This window comes from Mus musculus, chromosome 2 (assembly GCF_000001635.26).
Source record: "Mus musculus strain C57BL/6J chromosome 2, GRCm38.p6 C57BL/6J".
NCBI classification, from domain to species: Eukaryota; Metazoa; Chordata; class Mammalia; order Rodentia; family Muridae; genus Mus; species Mus musculus.
In genome coordinates, this window is record NC_000068.7 from 108,445,451 (window position 1) to 108,459,116 (window position 13,666).

At 34.8% G+C, this 13,666-nt stretch overlaps 1 pseudogene; it reads right to left on the bottom strand.

Annotated features, from left to right (window-relative positions):
- Window positions 1-1,000: 1,000 nt before the first annotated feature.
- Gm13916 overlaps window positions 1,001-13,666 on the bottom strand; it is a 96,119-nt pseudogene continuing 83,453 nt past the window's right edge.

The following is a 13,666-nucleotide window of genomic DNA, read 5'->3' on the forward strand; positions in this document are numbered from 1 at the left end:
GTCTATTTCATGGAAAGTTACTATACTCTTTTTTTCTAACTGCAGAATGTTAAGACCTAGCTGCAAAGATAATTACATCTTCATCTGACACTTTGTGGAAGTAATTTTGATTTATGAGAAAACTCAATAGCTCTTAACTTAAGATAGCAAAATTAATCATAAATTGATTTTATTATAGAATGATTAAGCATGAGGATGAAGTCACCATTACATTACTAATTTCTACGCTACAAAGATACAATTTATGTTTGTGATTTTTTTTTTAATTTACAAGTTTAAATCCCAGTTAAGCCTGCTGCTAATGTGGGTATTTGGTTTAGCACTTCAGTTTCATCCTTTTACGTAATGCCACCTAACTAAATTCAGAAGAGAATTTCAAAATATAAATAGAGAAGGCAATTTTAGAAATTTAATTAGTAATCCCTCCCACACCACTGATTAAGTTTGGTTTTGGATCATTGATTCTCAAAAATCTTCACTAACAATTGGATGAGCTACAGTGATCACTTAATACCTGCTATATATTTAATATTTGAAACACAGATCAAGTCTATTCTCAACAGGTTTTAAAATGAGAACAAGTTATAGAAGTAGCTTAGGTATATAGCATCTTTGAAGTGAAGGTTTTGTTTTGTTTTTCTCAATACAACATAGTGTTTTACTGGTGGCATGCAGGAGGCTTATAGCAGTATGTAAGCAATAGGAAATAAGAAAATATGGAAAAATGTGTCAGTTGTGATTTTATAGAAATATATGTGTTTGTTACTTCTCTGAGCTAGAAGAATGTTAGGCAAATTATATTTATTTGTTTATCTATTTATTTACTTATTTATTTATAATCTATGTCTATTATTTAATACTGTGGAGATGACTTAAGACTGCTTCCTTTTCATGCAAAATACATTGTCTACTACTGAACTATAGCCACAGAATCTCTAATTTATTTTTAATTTTTTCACTTGCTTTATGGAAAATTTATTGTAACACTCCAACCTGGGTATTATTTTTTCTTTTCAATATCCTGCTTTGCAGCTTCCTTTGCCATATTTGCTCAGATGACAAAGAACGAGCATTGGCATGGGCCATGTGAAGACTGGCAAAAGCTTTAATGTGCTTCTCTTCTTCAGTGATGACTCTGGCCTTTTCCTTTTTGTACACATTCTGGATGGGCATCACAGGTCCTGTTAGCTAGGTGGCCAATTTAAATTCTTCAGCAGAACTGTCTCCCGTCATTGGAGCAGAAGGCTTCCTGGGGAAAAGTAAGAGCTTGGAGTGGTACTCCTTCAGGAGCTGTACACTGGCATGTAGTGATTCAGTGGATTTGTTTTGCCTCCATGGATTCACAGAGATGCCAATGGTACGAGTCATTTTTCATGTGGATCCCAGCCACCCTGAGTTTCTCTGGGTTGAACCCCCTGCCAGCCTGGACCTAGGTGTGGTATCTAACTGTAGAGCACCTCATGATGGGCCTGGTGGGCCCAGATGCAGGACAAGGGCCAGTGCGGTGCGCTTTCACCTGTGGGGGCCTTGTGTCTGCAGACTTTGGATGCTGGCTGCTTGAACCAAGTGTCCACTCGCAGCTGCCAATCCCTATGGAAGTGGGGTTTCAGGATTATGCCATTGCAGCTGGGCTGTACAGAGGAATGGTGGAGCCGAAAGGCTTAATTCTTATTAATAAAAAGGAATGTATTGGGTTTGAAGTGTTGAAAATAATTATGGAAATGTATGATAACAGTATGTGAAGTTATAGTGTTTATGATTCATTGCTCTTCAAAAGACAGACAAAGAATATGTTATATTCCTCCTTTTCTACATTCAATAAAACAATTATGGGGAACGACCAAGTGTTAAGATATTGGTGTTTTCTCTCTGGCTTAGAGTTGAGAAGTCAATAATAATTAACAGCACATTTGGTTTCTGTGGTTACATAGCTGGGAGAAAGAGGCTAGTAAAGCAATCAAATGCACCAATGTAAAGTTATAGATATAGTGGATGCTTTGGGCAAAAGAAAATGTGTTTCTATAGAAGTTCTCTTAGATAAGCAGATAAAAGCATCAGAATATCCAGGAAGTGCTAAGGTCTGGAGGAAGAACCTGCTTAGAGATGGAGAAGCAAGAGTTGCTTGAGAAAGAAGAAGTTCAGCAGTTTATCCTAAATGTAATGCAAAAAAAAAAAAAAAAAGAAGAAGAAGAAATCCTTGAATGTATTTTTAAAGAACTAGAAATGGAGGACGGAGCACATTTGTATTCCAGCCTGTTGAAGTGGTATCCATCTGTAATGCCAACAGGGCAAGCCTAAGGCAAGGAAGTTGACAAGTTCAAGGTTAGCAAAGGGCTTGAGCTACATAGTAAAAAACAATCTCAAAAAAGAATCATCCAAACATCTCCCGTCTAAATAATAAATTAGAGGAAGAGAATTTGGGTGCTGAATAGGTGTATATTCAGGGAGTCTGAAGAAAGATGTGGTTACATAGACCAGGATATTAACAAAGAAGGTGGGGAGAAGTAGAGAGAAAACTCATCAGTATTTGATAGTGCACTAAGTGTGTGAAACCCAAAAAAGTACATTATACCTCTCTATGAAATTATTATGCCAATGCTAAATCAGATGAATTTTTATAAGCCAGTCAGGGTGTGATGTGAAAATATGATGGTTTATTATCAGGCTTATCAACTTTACACTTCTGGAAAGAGAAAACTGTAACTGAGAATTTCTTTCTTGTTATTGACCAGTGCCAATGCTATGAAGCATTTTCTTAATTATTAATTCAAGTAGGAGGATTCAGCCCACTATGGCCACTATCATCCATAGACAGTTGGACCCAGGTTGTATAAGAAAGCTAGCTTAGCAAACCAATAGTAGCATAACAGTAAGCAACATTCCTCTGTGTTTTCTGCCTCATATTTTGTCTTGTAGTCTTAGCTATTTTTCTACTGCTGTGATAAAACTCCACGAGAAAGCAATTTAGAAAATACAGTAAAATATAGCATTTAATTTGAGGCTTATAGTTTTGGAGAGTTAGAAGTCACGGCCATTATTGCACAAAGCATGGCAGCAGGCAGGAATGCATAGCACTGGACCAATAGCTGAGAGCTTATATTTTGATCCACAAGCATAAGCCCAAAAGAGAGAGAGAGAGAGAGAGAGAGAGAGAGAGAGAGAGAGAGAGAGAGAGAGAGAGAGAGAGAGAGAGAGAGAGAAACTAATCAAAGTTACTGGTTTGAGCTTTGAATCCTCAAAGCCCATGCCCTAGTGCCCCCCCCCCAATGAAACAGCTCCTCCAAGAAAATCATGCTTCCTAATCTTTTCCAAAGACTTCTAACAAATAGAGATAGAATATGAAATATTCAAATACACAGTAGCCTATGGAGGCTACTATCAATAAACCACCAAACTTGTCTTCCCTAGGTGATGGAGAATAACCTATAAGATAAAATAAACCTCTTTTTCCCAAGTTGGTTTTGGTCAACGTGTTTATCAACAACAATAACAAACAAAACTAAGATAAAAAACCTCTGTAGCTGTCCTTTTACGCTTATCTTATATTTTCTTTAGCCTTGTCTAGCCCAAACTTGTTATGTAGCTGACAGAGCTGGGACTGACCTTAATCATGTCGCCTCTGAGTGTTGGAGTTAAGGTCATACACTACCATGTCAGCTTTTTCTAAATTTTGTGCCAATGAGATGAAGAGTCTGAAATGGACATTAAAAGTTCTTCAGTCCTTTATATTTCCAAACCTCTATGGATAAATTCCAAATAAACTTTTTTATCCCTTGGTCAGATATTTTGATTCTTCATTGGTCTTCTAAACTCTGATCCTGGTCTGCAGTATTTGCCTGCAGTTTTTGTCTGTGAATTTTCATGAGTAAAATCTAGTTCTGCAAAAGTTATTTCACATCCTGGGTAAAAATATATCCTAATTCAAAGAGTATAGCTTAGAGCTTAACATTCATAAAGAAACCGACATTTCACTAGGGCACTACTATCCTTGAATTCTGAGGATTTCAGGTTGCTATGCAACGCAAGGAAAGTAGTGAAAAAATTCTTTTCAAAGAATTTATCATATGCACCAACCTCTTTAAATGGGCACACATCCACATACAACTTGAGACTTTAATGCAATTTCTTCAAGGAAACTGACTATTCCTCACTTTTCTTGGTCCACAATTAATATTTTCATATGACATAAAATGAGTTAACTGATTTTCTGAGCATCTTAATCTACTTAAGCTTGCAATTTTACAATTAAGATTATCTTCTCTTATTAGTAGAATTATTGTCTAGCTCTTCTAAAGCATTATATTAATTATCCAATCACTCAAATAATCTATTTTTCTTAGAAGTTGAAATGAAGTTCCCAAAATTTTTTGGTACATTCTGAGTACTAAAATATGTCCATGGATCCACAAAGATGAATTATCCCATTCATTTTGATATTGCTCAGCTTATCTCTTCACCTAGCATCAATTCATCCTCTGAAATCAAAGGCAATAATAAAACTGTCAAATGCCAAATTGGCTTTTCCCTCAACCCAGTCTCCAGTGTCCTACTTCCTGTGTTATGATTTCTTCAAAGAAAATAGTGAGATTTGAATGAAAAAGAACAGTTCTGAATTATTATTCCTGGGTCTTCAGCCCCCAGTAGATACCAGATATCTGAATGTATATCTAAGTGTGTACTTGAGATATAGCCTCTTTGCATGATGATTCTTTGAAAAGAATAAGGTATTGGCATTTCCATTTATCACAGTTTTCTTTTATTTGTTATCTTCAAAAAAGAAACATTTTTTTTATTTCCTGACAGTAATATTGACAATATCATTGCAAATATGAGAGTTTCATTATTTTATCCATAGTCAGTAGAGTGGTTGAATTCAACATACTCTATGTTCAAACAAACTTCAGCTTAGAAATCTTTAGAGAAATATCATTTATAGTAAGACAATTCAAATAAAAGGTCTCAGGAAATATATTAAAACAAAACATACCAGAAATATTGAGGTTGAAATCCTCACATATGTGCAACATTTTTAGGTTAATATACTGTATTTTGAATTGTATACACACTTACATCTGTTTGTATTTGCCCTTTTTCCTTTAATTTTATTTTTAGCAGTATTTAGTCATTATATTCTATTATTGGTATTTAATCTCTGTTCATTAAAATAGAATAGACGTTAATAGATCTCCATCATAAAGCAATATGTACTATATCTTTCCATAACAAACATCAGCTCATCATACCAATGTAATAGAGAAAATAAATTATATGTCATCCTGATAATCAAACATTATTACAACTGACCCCTTTCCTACAGTGTCACAATGATCTTGCTAAGAATGGCTTTGAATTTCTAATTCTGCTCCTAAGACTGAAGAAAAACTCAATTATATTTACAAATTTAGAAACCTTAACCGTCTTTGAGAGAATCAAAAAGATAGATAAATGCCTATCCAAACTAACTAAAGGGCCAAGAGGCAGTATCCAAATTAACAAAATCAAGAATGAAAAGGGAAATTTAACAACAGAAATGGAGAAAATTCGAAAAAAAATCATCAGATCCTACCATAAAAGTCTATACTCAACAAAACTGAAAAATCTAGATGAAAAGGATGGATTTCTAGACAGATGCCACACACTAAAATTAAATCAAGAGCAGGTAAACAATCTAAACAGGCCCATATCACACAAGGAAATAGAAGAAGTCATTAAAAACCTCCCAACCAAAAAAAAGCCCAGAGCCAAATGGATTTAGTGCAGAATTCTACCAGACCTTGAAAGAAGACCTGATACCAATTTTCCTCAAACTATTCCACAAAATAGAAACAGAAGGAACACTATCTAACTTGTTCTATGAAGCTACAATTACTCTGATAACACAACCAAAAAAGAGAACTTCAGACTGATCTCACTTATGAATACTAATGCTAAAATACTCAATAAAATTCTTGCAAATTGAATCCAAGAACAGATTATCATTTTTTAAATGAAGGAAAATTCTTCGTTACTTATCTAAGTTCATACTGTTAGTGATATCATGGCAAACCCTTGATTTTATGTCATAATTATTCTGCCCTAAATAAAAGAATCCTCTGAATAAATTGTCTTGATATAGATCTCAGGGTATTCTCAGATAGCTCCATGTATCAGTGAGTTAGAATTTGTGTGGAGAAACACATTTGCCCTTCAGTATTATAAAGCACTGTTAACTGCTAAGTTTCACAAACCATCGTGTAGAGTAACTCTTCCTCTTCTCATAATTTTAAGAGGTTCTATACCTTCCTACCGTCTTCTGTTTCTTTTATATTCATTAAAGTACTATGTTCAGGGAAAGTGCCGTGTACCAACAAATAGAGAAAACAAATTATGAAATAAAGCTTGACTGAAAGATAGGACTGTGGAAGACATGATCTCAACTAGCATTTAGAAAGTAAATTCCACTGGGCAGTGGTGGCATACGCCTTTAATCCCAGCATATAGGAGGCAGAGGCAGGCAGATTTCTGAGATCAAGGCCAGCCGGGGCTATACAGAGAAACCCTGTCTCAAAAAACAAAACAAAATAATAATAATAATAATAATAATAATAATAATAATAATAATAATAATAATAAAACAATAAAAAAAGAAAAAAGAAAAGAAAGGAAAACAGAGAAGAAAAGAAGAGAGGAGAGGAGAGGAGAGGAGAGGAGAGGAGAGGAGAGGAGAGGAGAGGAGAGGAGAGGAGAGAAGAGAAGAGAAGAGAAGAGAAGAGAAGAGAAGAGAAGAGAAGAGAAGAGAAGAGAAGAGAAGAGAAGAGAAGAAAAGAAAAGAAAAGAAGAGAGAAAGTAAATTTCACATTGTTAATGCAGGCTTTGGGTGGTTGTTACATGTTATTTGTCTCCCACAAAGATATATTAATTTCTCAACTCCAGTATCTATAAATGTAACTTTGTTTTGAGAATGAGTGTTTAGATGTATAATAAAGGAAAACGTAGATCATACTAGATGACCCTAAATCTACCTACTTTTGGACATATAACAAGAGAGGACGACAAAAATATGAACAATGACAATGTGAAGAAAGTCATAAGAAGGCAGCAGAGACTTAGTGATTGATGAACACCATTAAAAGCTGAACCAAGGAAGAATTCTTTTCTATAGTCTGGATATGAAGGAGACATCTTAAAGTCAAGTTTCTTGTCCTCAGCATGAGGGAAAGCAAGGTTCTGCTCACGTTACCCATCTGCATCAATTGTAAAAACTTGCTTAATCAGGAAAATTGGTGAGTATCGTTCTCAAATCATTTCATTTTGCATGGGAGAAAATATATCAGAATTGTCAGTGAAATTTATAAATACTGAATATACTGAGCTACTTACAAGTTTTGATTGGTCTAATTGAATGAATTGGAAAACAAAAACATTAAATTTGTGCTTATCTCTCCTATTTTTGAATTTAAAAATGAAGAGAAATCTTTGTAAAAAAATACTTTATAATTTAATGAAAACATACAATATACTAACAAAGGAGATTTTTAATAGAAAACAACCCAAATAATGTACATTTTATTGATATGAAATACTATACACAATATGAAAATCTTCATGTCCCTTACATACACTGCCTTTGGGAATTTTGGGAGACAAATCTCCCATTAGTAATAATGAATAAGTGTAGGAGATTAGGTTCTATGACTCATCCTAACTAGAATCATACAAGTACAAACACAAGAACAAACAAACAAGAAAAATGTGAAGCAACAGTGACAATTACTAATAGAAAATCAAGCAGTCATGTTGACAAAAATATGAGCCCAAATTTAAGCAACTACTGAACAAAGGTAGGAAGATGATGTTTGATGTTTGCAAAGGATGAAAAGAAAAGAAGGGCTTCTATTTTGTTTATTTGATTTGTTCTTGCAGTTATTGTTATTTATGTTGTTTTTCTCAATAAGAGACATTCTCACATTGTAGTTGAGGATGTCCTCAGACTCACTATATACTTTAAGATGGCCATGAACTTAGGACAAGGTCTGTATCTCAGCCTCCTGAGGGAGCCAATTTGTCCAGCTGGGATTCCTTAAGTAAATACTACCTCTGAGATCTTGAAATTATGAAACTATGAAACTCTCATTTAAAGATGAAATAGATAAATGGAGACAGGAAGCTCATTCAGAGATACATTTTTGAAAATGCTGGGAAGGAAACAATGAATTCAGAGCTAGAAGTTCAGGATTGGAGCAAGGAGCCAAACTTGGCATAGGCCAGCAGGGTGCTCTGCCCACAGTCTTTTTATACTATTTTCACTTTTGAACTTAGCAGTGCACTTACATATGTTTTAACCATAGTTTTGAGCTCTAGAGAACAGCTGACTGTGCAAATGGAAAGATGAAGCAATCCATTATTACTATTTCACCCTAATGTGTGCACACACACATACACATATGCATGCACATATACAAGCACACACACACACACACACACACACACACACACACACGCGCGCGCGCGCGCGCAAGATACAACATAGCTGTTGCAATTTTTAAGCAAGAACGCTGTCTGCTGTTTACTGGGGTAAACTCCACTGATAATGATGAAGTTGAGAAAAAGTCAGAACATGAGAAACATTATCATTGTTTCAAACTGGACAGATTTTTCTAAAACCAAATATTAATCTATTTTTTTCATAATAATAGAAAGTATATTAGTGTGCCAGCTGTGTATATACAGAAAATGAGTCTTGGGGGAGTTTAAATGAATCACTCTAAGGTCTAGTCAACAGCACAAGAATTATAAAAGCAGTGAAGTTATGGGTAACACAGTAACTTGTGCTGTTGACCACTCAATTGCATGGTCTCACTGTTTCCTTGTTCTAGAATTATTTTCCCTGCTGACCTAGGCAGTATTCCACAGACAAACTATAACCATCTCTTATATGAAGAGAATACTACTTCTGAAGCTTAGCTTCCCCTAGGGACCTTTCATACTTGGGAATGTTGGATCATGTAATCCTTTCTAATACTGTGAAACAGGCAAGGGAGAAGAAATTATCAGAAAACTTTCATTAAGTGTTGGAGTTGCATTGGAGGATGTGACTTGATGATAACCAGGGTTCAAACTCTAAATGGGTTAAAATGAATAATAGAAAAAAGATCAGCTTTCACACTCAAATCTAAGGGACTCTCCAGTGGATAGAATCAAGAAAATAACAATGGAATTAGAATTCAGTGATAAGAGGTCCAGTGTAGTACACACTTCTATAGAGTGCATGCATACAGTTATAGGGAGACCTGGAAATCCCCATATCATGGCTGCTTCCTTATTTGAGACAGAAAATAGCATATGTATTCTAGACAGCTCAGGGCATAGATTATTTTTCCTGCCCTATGCCCAATCTATGCCAGAGCATGCAACATTCCAGAGAGAAGGCAAAGGAGAGATTATTGAATATCATATATTTTGATAAATTTAATTATCACCATTATACACAGTTGATTCAACTGTTCACAGTTATATATCTAAAGAAAAGTATAGAAAGAAATGTAGAAATTTGTCTTAAATAACCTTTAAAAAACTTGGATAAATATCTTGATATTTTATTTTTCTCACTTTACTTATTTGTTTGTAAAATATGAAAGCTAATAATAACTGTGCTCTCTCTATGAGTCTAGGCACATGAAACATAGATCCTTAAGAACAAATACATACACATAGTTTATAAATGTAGACATGAAGAGCAAATAGATTCTTCTATTGACTGCATTTTCCTTCTTTACAACAAAATATTTACAATCCCCTCAGTAAAATATTAGTTTATATAATCATCGTATCTTATTTATTTTCAGGTAAGAATACTGTGGTGAAATCTTTCCAATATACATGACTGAGTCTTTAGAGTAGAGACATAGAATAGGTCCTAGTTCAAAGAGTGTGTACTGCTTTGATATATGTTGTTCTCTGGAAATATTGAACTAGTTTACTCCCACAAGCAATATAAGAAGATGTCCATTTTCCAACACCCTCGCCCACACTGGGCCAAGTTAATGGCATATTTAAAACTATTTTATGGTGTTATACCCATGTGTAGGAAGGAGACTCTGATATTTTGTTAATGTTGGTATCATTCTTTGTTTAAATGAAGTCATGAGTGAAGTTATCTACTACTGAGTAAAAAATATATTTACTGAAGAATATTACTAATGCTAGATTATATTAGTTAAAGTAGATTACCAGAAGTGTTTGCTCTCTAAAATCATCATTCTATGATTAGTTTTCAACAGCATCAGAAGCTTCAGTTTTAATGACTTGAATGACATTTATTAACTATGCCATGATTAGCACAAAACAAACCAGCATCATTTTATAGCCAAAAAATAATTAATTTGCAGTTCAGTTCCCTTCTTGTGAGTCACCAAATGCCACCTACCTGTGACAAATTCTATGAGCAATTAACAGGGATTTTCCATCATGTGGGATATATATATATATATATATTTCCCACATACAGGGTTATGCCTATTCTAGTTATACTTCTTTTATGCTAGTTTACAGTTGCGAAAGTAAAATTAAAATTATCTTTGTTGTTCTTTTCAGGGTGGATTACATCTTGGTACTGAAAGGCAAGCCATGCATATAGCCTCAAGATTTAAAGAAGAGCAGACTAGCCAAGCCCATAGAATATTAATTATTTATCAGTTATTTCCCGTAGCATACAAATACTTTTATACATGGCTTTTAAATAAGAGCAATGAAAATGAAATACTCTGTATAGAGCCTAAGGTCCAATTAATTAAATCCCAGTGTGGCCTGTGTTCAGAGCTGATGAAAATGCTGCCTCAGTTTCCTCAAATCAGGAAAGGCACTGAAGTACATTGTCTGATTTCCCTTTGAGTCACTGACATGAGATCATCAGCTTGTTAGAATAAAATTATTCTATTTTTAAATGTTCTCAAGAGTACTTTATTTTTCCTAAGTTTCTATTTTTGTTGCAGTTGGAGCACTTTTGCATCAATTGTTAATTTAAGAAAATCTAAAATCTTCAAAAGTAAAATAATGACAAAAGGAGGATTCAATGTATAAAGCTAAATGCAAATTCAACCTCCACTTACAGCACTGAACATAAATGTTGCTCAGGCTGAACTACGAATTACAATCAGAATTAAGTAAACTCAGAAAACTGTGGAAAGAATATGTAGCTAATAGTAAGTTCCTTCTTTCTGTTTTGTGTGTGTGTGTGTCTGTCTGTGTGTGTGTGTGTGAGTGTGTGTGTGCGCGCGCGCGTGTTTCTTACTTTCCATCCTCTGTAATCTTCCAAGTACTAACATATTTCCCCTCTGCTGCATTTTGAGGCATAACTTCTCAGAATTTATTTGACTTTCTTTTCTTGAATTTGGGTGCTTTAAGTGAGCAAGCCCATAAGCATGTTGTATGGGTCGTTATATTGCTGTGCTTAAAAGGATTTTCACAGCCAGGTACGGTGGCATAACCCTGTAATTTCAGCACTTAGGGAATGGATACAGCTATCCAGTGCTGCACTTGGGAGATGGTTTCTTTATAGACAGTGTTTGACCCACAAGTATGAGGACCTGAATTCAGTCTCCATCACTGATATTAAAAAAAAAAAAAAAAAATCAGCTTTGTCTTTACATTCAGCTCCGGGGAGGTAGAATTTGTAGGAAACCCCAATCCCACCCACCCCCACCCCCCGCTCCCTCTGGTCACCAACCCACCCACTCCTGCTTCCCTATCCTGGCATTCCCCTACACTGGGGCACAGGGCCTTCACAGGACCAAGGGCCTCTCTTCCAATTGATGTCCAACAAGGCCATCCTCTGCTACACATGCAGCTGGAGCCATGGTTCCCTCCATGTGTACTCTTTGGTTGGTGGTTTAGTTCCGGGAAGCTCTGGGGGTACAGGTAGGTTCATATTGTTGTTCCTCCTATGGGTCTGCAAACCCCTACAGCTTCTTCGGAACCATTTTCTAAAAGTTCAAAACTGGACAGAAAGCTTCACTTCAGTCTATTGAGAGCTAACTAATCAAGATATTGTTTTATTCTTTCTAATCAACAGTATTTTCTTTTTAATTGCTTTGTTAAAGAAAATTTACATGTGAATGCCTATTTACCAGACATCAGAAAATTTATACTTAATATACTTAATATTAAGGTGTTTTCCATAATGTTATAACAAAGGGACCATATTGTTGCCAAAAAAGCCCAGGTACTTCCTGATTATCTATACAATAAATTTCTTTGCATTCACTAGTCTTTGAGATTCATTGTAGTATTTAATATTGTCAGTATACCTATTACACATTAACAAAGGAAAATAAAAGTAGCTTATATTAAGTTGGGGGTTCACTTGGACTCCCTGGCCAACAAATCAAACAGATTTTCTATGCCTTGTGTTTGGGATTTTTGTTCTTCTGGGGTTCATCAGGGCAGCATAATCACCCTTGGTGGTGTAACTTTAAGATACACCACACACACACACACACACACACACACATGCACACACACACACACACACACACACACGCACGCACGCACACACGCACGCACGCACACGCACATGCACACGCACACAATGCCTTCCAATGCAAATAGAGAAATCTTTTTCTTTAAAGGTTTATACTTATTGTAAGAAAAACTTCAAATAGCATAGGAACATGTATAGTTCAATAACGTTATCAAAATCTGACGCCTTTTACTCTTAATTTATCCTATTGGCTACAAGGTAGCTCTTTGCACGGCAGCATATATCTATATTTTATTCACTATGACATTAACTCTGAATGCTCTAAGTTTATATAGGTTTAGTACACACACACACACATACACACACACACACACACACACACACACACACATACACACAAACACACACACACATATACACACACAAAAACAACAATGAAAAATATGAATTTAAAAGACAAAAAGGGGAAAATACATGGGGAATTTTGAATGGAGGTATGAGAGAGAAAAATAATACAGCTATATTATAGTTTCAAAAAACAAAAATAGTTTATAAACAAACAAAGGGATATAGCATGTGCTAACACTGACAAGCATGCTTAGCAAACAGTGAAAACAAAACAGTAATTAGACTTCTCTGCAAGAAGGTTAAACTCCAACATTCTATGTCACTCAACTGATGTATAGGGCAAATAAAATTATTTTTAAATAAGTTGCAAATGTACTTAATTTTCTTTACTGATTATCCCAAATTATTGTAGAATCATTTGCAGTTTCTGTGACTGCTTAGGTCAACTTTCAGAAATTTTAATATCTGTGTTACACATAAACATCTTTATTATACAGAGAACAGTATTGTATTAGCATATTCAGATTTTTAAAATATTTCTGTTTTCTGTCAGTTAAGTTTTATTGAAATAATTGGTTATCCAGAGATTCACAAAAGAAAGAAAAAAGTGAGAAACAAAGAGAATTATTCCTTGAAGACTAGGCATTAACTAAGGCAAGAACTTACAAATGAGCCCTCTGAAGGGGAGCATTAAGAATCATGTAGGAACTTGTTTAAAAAAGGTTTTCTGGCCTTCTCCAGATCTACTGAAGCAGAAATTTTAGAGGCAATTTTAACCAATATTTTTAAAATATGCATTTTTAAAATCTCTTGATGGTTTCTATGTGCATATAATTTGTGAACTAATGAAAATATTTTAAT